Source organism: Brassica napus, chromosome C6, assembly GCF_020379485.1.
Source record: "Brassica napus cultivar Da-Ae chromosome C6, Da-Ae, whole genome shotgun sequence".
Taxonomy (NCBI): domain Eukaryota; kingdom Viridiplantae; phylum Streptophyta; class Magnoliopsida; order Brassicales; family Brassicaceae; genus Brassica; species Brassica napus.
The window spans coordinates 27,483,953-27,490,296 of NC_063449.1; the positions used below are offsets into that span (position 1 = coordinate 27,483,953).

At 41.2% G+C, this 6,344-nt stretch overlaps 1 non-coding gene across 1 annotated transcript; it reads right to left on the reverse strand.

Annotated features, from left to right (window-relative positions):
• Positions 1–3,479: 3,479 nt before the first annotated feature.
• Positions 3,480–3,586, reverse strand: LOC125589540. Its single transcript, XR_007325721.1, has one exon. It is a non-coding gene; the product is annotated as a small nucleolar RNA R71 (small nucleolar RNA).
• Positions 3,587–6,344: the final 2,758 nt, after the last annotated feature.

Here is a 6,344-nt window from a genome sequence, read left to right on the forward strand (position 1 = left end):
GGAAGCTCTTGTTTCTACGGCTTTCTCTGAGGGTCGGGCCACAAGTGCGTTATGGATTTCATTTTTAAATGAGATTCATCACGTTATATGAAAAAAAACTCAAGTTTGTAACAATTATAGTTTTCTCATATTGTAAACTGTTGTCGTTTAACATGAGTTTGGGTTCTTTTCTTTACTGTCTCAAACAAGTCTGAGTTACAGAGTTGCACCATGTGTCTGTTCGTAATCTATTTTTTCACCGGTGAACTCTTCATGTCCACATCTTAAATCGCTTGATCATAAGCCCATATATATATGATTCTCATCTTTGATGAACTCAATCTGCATCTCCACAAAACTCATTGATTCCTCTTAGATTTAACCAACTTCTAGAAAATGTTTCTCTCTGCCTCTCCAATTCGTCAAACCGGCGTCTCGGCGTCCGTCACTCAACCTTCGAATCTCTCCGTCTTGGTCGTAGTAGTCAGAGCATAGCCTCTGGCTTCCTCGCTTCTGGGATTCCCTGAACTTCAAGAAAGACAGAGAGTTTGTGGGAATCACAGTTCTCTTCCTTGATGAAAAGGTAAGTTAATCTTCGATCTATAACACTTATTTAACATAATTGTTTTAATTTATTTCCTGATTCTTTGTTGAATAATATTATTAGCAGATTCCGTGATTCATGGGTTTACTCCCTTATGACGTGCTAATCATTACATGTCATCTTTGAAAGCTGGTTCCATTGTGAAAGTCGATCGTTTTGAGGTTTCTAGGTGCTCAAGCATGTACAACATAACTGATCATCCATTCCTCATTCGTTTCATCTCACTAACCATTATTGATGAAGTCATCACGGGTGCTCCTGAGATCAATCTTCAGTCAAGATTAGACTGTTCGACAATCTCCAAGTGATTGCGAACACAAACCTAGAACTTCCAGGTATATTATCATATTGCATCTGAGTTTATATTATGTTTTGATATCATAACTGATATTTAAACTCACAGATGTGGTTGGACAAATTCGTTCTGTCCAGGGCTCTGGCCTCACCAAAGAAACAACTCGAGTCGTTATTTGTCTCCTCATTGATCCGTAAGAAACAATCAACACATAATTCTCTTTATATTAGTATCTATATTGTGCTAACATCAATAATCAAAAATATTTCATACCCAAGATTTGTGGTCGTCTATTTATCTCCCTTACTTATTAATCTAATTTTACACAAATCTTTATTTTACTGTTTAAAAGAAACCACAATAACTCAAACAATCAAAACACCAAAAACTAGAATCCCAAAAAAGATGAATCATTAATGATCACCTCTCTTTTTGTCTAATCTTACAAATAAACTTCAAAACAAATATACCAAACCAATTGATATCTTGCATATTTCCATTATCTTATCCATTCGTCCATGTGCATTTTCATCATATAGATTAGGATTTAGCCATGTCTAGGTTGCATTTTGCATACATATGTCTCCATTAGGTATTGGAGTACCACATGGAGTTCCGGGACACATTTGGGTACATTTGGAGCTCAAGGGAGGTGATTAGAGTGATCATTGGACGAGCAATGCATGGGAGCGACCTACCGGAGTGACGCCATGAACTTGCTCGCCATCTACGCTTCGGAGCGACCTCCTAGAGCGACAAGGCGAAGTCGCTCCAGCTCCTAGAGCGACCTCACCGCAGCGACACCCAGAGGTCGCTCGGGTTGTGTCGATTTGAGAGTGACGAACAAGCCGGGAGCGACCTCCTAGAGCGACACCCTAAGGTCGCTCGCGTCTATGGTTTCTGAGCAAGCCGGGAGCGACGTCTTCGGAGCGACACAGCCAGGTCGCTCGCGAGGAAACGACCCGGGAGCGACCTCTCGCAGCGACGTGCCGAGGTCGCTCCGCGTCTATTTGTTTGGCGAATTCATGATTTCTTAAGGGCCTTTTGGTCATTTCATTATGCACGTTTTTACTTTTCAAAAACCTATGTTTTAAACATCTTGGGGAGCCACCAGGAGATTATCTTTTTTTGATCTATTGAGAAATACACAAAAACTCTCTTGAGAAGTTTATCTCTTGGATTTTGATTGTTATGTTCTTGTGTTCTTGTTGATTTCTTATCTATTTCTCTACATGATTAATCTGAAATCCAATATGGGTTTAAGAGGAATCATGGAGATTAGTGAGTAATCACCTTTTGAATTCATGTGTTAGGGAGATTAAGGGTGATTAGGTTAGTTCTAGGATGTTTTAGTGTAGATCATTCTTGTTCCTTGCTAGTAGAGTATTCCTAATGCATCTTCTGAGTTGGCCACTCAAAAGTTGATCAATAGGTATTTCCCACCCGAAAGATGTTTGATGAAATGCCTGAGACAACTCTCCTAGGCTTTTAGTATACTTTGCCAAAGACATTTGTTGTTAAAGGTGCTAAGATAGCTAATAGACTTGTTAGTAATGATTGCTTTCATATTATTCAACCAAAGACATTTGATGTTTGAGATATGTTAGCAAATGAGCATTCATCTAGACATAGAGCTTGCTTAGAATTGTGTCTAGGCTTAAGGTAGATAGTTTGATTGATCATTTGTCATCCTTAGTTCGAAACTTGATCACCCAAGGTATAATCCCTATGCCCATGAGTTCTCTTTTCCCTTAGTCAAGAAAGTATCATTATGTTATTGCTTTTTAGTTTTAGTCAGAGCTTAAAACTCATCTAAATCATTGGTTGCACTTAGATTAAGTGAGTACTTGCATTCTCGGTGCTTTCATATCTCTCAGAACTGGTTCGACAATCACTACACTACAACATTTGTCTTAGGAGCCTTGAAAACTCCTAACATCAAATTGGCGCCGTTGCCAAATTCTGAGTAGATTTAAACATTGAGATTTAGTCACTTGCTTGAGACTAAGTCATTTTAATTTTGTTTTGTTACTGATTCTTCCTCTTCACCTACATTTAAGTTTCAGGTGTATGAACTTGAGGAGCAGGGGTCCATCAAACCTAGTTCCAATAGTAGCAGACATCAGAGCTTTAGAGAGGGAGTGTGCTAGAGCTAGAAGAGAAGAAGAACACCAAGCACACTTGGATATTGATATGGCAGATCCACCGCAAAGGGCAGAACACCAACCACGGGCAGCTCGACCCATTGGTGCTTATGACAGGCCCAACATTCATGGTCATAGACTGGGAATCCGAGCACCGGCTGTGGCAGCCAACAACTTTGAGGTCAAGTCAGGACTCCTCAACGTGATCGAGAACAACAAGTATCATGGCTTGGCTCTAGAGGACCCATTTGATCACTTGGATAGGTTCGACAGCTACTGTGGGTTGTCAAAAACCAATGGTGTGTCTGAGGATGCCTTGAGGCTGAAGTTATTCCCTTTCTCTTTGGGGGATAAGGCACGTCAGTGGGAGAAGTCTCTACCCAGCGACTCTATCACTACTTGGGATGAGTGCAAGAGAGCATTCTTGGAGAAATTCTTCTCATCCTCAAGAACTGCTAAGCTGAGAAATGAGATCTCAAGTTTCCAACAGAAGAACTTAGAAGGCTTCAGTGAAGCCTGGGAGAGATTCAAGGGCTACCAATCTCAATGCCCACACCATGGTTTCTCTAAGGAGAGCTTGCTGAGCACATTCTACCGTGGTGCTCTTCCTAAATACAGAGCCAGACTGGATACAGCTAGCAATGGGTTCTTCTTGGGGAGAACTGAGGCAGATGCAGAGGAGCTGGTTGACAACATGGTAAAGAGTAATGCAGTCTACAGTGGAGACCACGACAGAGGCAGTCGAATAGATGATAAGCAGACGAGGAAGGAGTTGAAAGCTCTACAGGATAAGATAGACATCATCCTTGCTGATAAAGCCACACAAGAGCAGCTTCACTCTGTTGGTAACCCAAGCCAAGAGACACCTCCTGTTGTCCATGAGGTTGAGGGTTTGGAAGGTCAGGAAGAGCTGTGTTTCATCAACAACAATGGTAGCTGGTACAAAAAAGAGCCCAACTTTCAGTACAACAACTACCAACAGAAATCCTATCCCAACAACCAACAGAGTGGTTATCCGCCTCGAAACAACCAGCAAGGCAGCTATCAACCTCAGCAAAACCCCTCATCTGGTTCCTCTGCTCCTCAAGAGAGCAGCACTGACACCCTGCTGAAACAAATCTTGGAGTCTCAGACTAGAAGTGAGAAGCATGTTGGTTATGAGTTGAAGAACCTTCATTCCAAGATTGATGGGAGCTACAATGAGCTCAACAACAAGTTCTCACATCTTGCTTCTACAGTCAAGAATTTAGAGAATCAGTTTGCTTCCATGAACACTCACCAGACTCGCCAGCAAGGATCTCTACCTGGAAAATCTCACCAAAACCCCAAGGAGGCCAAAGCTATCACCCTTAGGAATGGTAAGCAGTTACCTCCTATAACCCTCACTAGGGATGCTGAGAAACTAGGTGAAGAGGTGACCATCAACTTAGATGATGAAGTGGTGATTGTTGATGAGAAAATTAATGATGAAATATTGGAGAAGATTGTGGAAGCCAAGGGTAAAGGAAAGGTTGGGGAAGCGAAGAAAACAGTGAAAGATGGTGAAGTTCTTTCTCCAGCAAGTGAGAATTCTTTTGTTCCTCCTCCCTATGAACCCAAACTACCATTCCCTGGTAGATTCAAGAGGCAGCTGCTAGAGAAGTACAAGGCTTTGTTTGAGAAGCAAATGAGTGAAGCTCAGGTTGCAATGCCCATCATCGATGCTTTCATGTTGATTCCTCAATACAACAAGTTCCTGAAAGATGTTGTAGCTGAAAAGAAGAAGGAAATGGAAAGCATGATGATTCTTACCCATGAGTGCAGTGCCATCATCCAAAGGCTTGATGTTCCAGAGAAGTTAGAGGATCCAGGATGCTTTACACTACCTTGTGCTCTTGGACCTATGGTATTTGAGAAATGTCTCTGCGATTTGGGAGCTACTGTCAGCGTGATGCCTTTGTTTGTTGCAAAGAAGCTTGGATTCACTCAGTACAAGAAGTGTAAACTCTCTCTGGTGTTAGCTGATCGTTCAGTGAAGTACCCTGTGGGCATCTTAGAGGACCTACCTGTGAAGATTGGAAGGTATGAGATACCTACAGATTTTGTGGTGCTTGAGATGGGTGAGGAGGCTCAGGACCCATTGATTCTTGGAAGGCCATTCTTAGCTACAGCAGGAGCAATTGTTAAGGTGAAAGAGGGCACGATTGATCTCCATTTGGGTAAAGGGCATGTTCTCCACTTTGACATCAAGGAGAAAATGAAGAAACCAACTGTGTTCGGGCAAGCCTTCTACATTGAAGAGATGGGCACTCTTACTCATGAGCACCTTGAAGAGTTACCACCTGAGGACGACGAGGAGGGAGCATCTCCCTCTACTCATTCTCCATAGAAGGTAACCCACTACTTTCCCTTGTATATACCATTTCGTTTTTGCATATTAGTTTTCTCTTTTTGGGTATCTCTCTCTCCTTGACAACACAGAGACTGTGTCATTTAAGTTTGGGGGAGGTACCAAGTATTTGATCACGTTTGCTTTGATGATTTTGAGTCTCATGCATTGCATTATACATATATATTTGCATAAAAAAAAAATTCATTTAGTTTGCATCATTGGCATTTCTAGGAGAGTCTAGAGCATATAGGTTGCATTTACTTGCATTGGGAGCAATGATTTGAAATGCCTTGTAAAGAACATTACTATGCACCTGAGTAGCTTATGCACCTCTCAAAAACACTTGTATGCTTCGAGCCTTGAAGACTCTTCTTGAAACTTGTTGATTGCTGAAACTCAGCCTTTGAAACCAACTACAACCTTATTTGAACTAAACGAACTTAATGCTTCTTGCTCATGGTCCCTTGTGTACTGAGTCATGGCTATACACACTTGAGTTGTCACATCCTTTATGCCAATCTTATTTTGACAAACTCTAGTGGTAGACCACTCCCAAAACCTTTCCCTTCTTTTAAGCTTTCATTGTTTGATGAGTGAGGCCTTCTTCGGAAAGTCTTACATGTGCATAATGTTGAGAGTATCGGGAACGACAATGCTTGATCTTCATTCTTGCTAGATTGGACACTCTATTGTCTAGCTATAGGTGGGGGGTGAGAGTTGTGATTATGATTTGGGAGCAATGAAAAAGGAAAAGAAATGACTCTTTGTGTTTAAGTGAATTGTCTTATTGGGATAAGAAGAAAAACCTCTAGCTCAAGTTATGAAAAGTCTTGGCCCCCATCTAAAAAAATAAATAAATAAAAAAAAATATATATATATATAAAAAGAAAAGAAAAAGGGGGCTAGCAAAGTTGTTAGGAGCTAAGTAATGTTTTGAGGTTGTGGAAAATC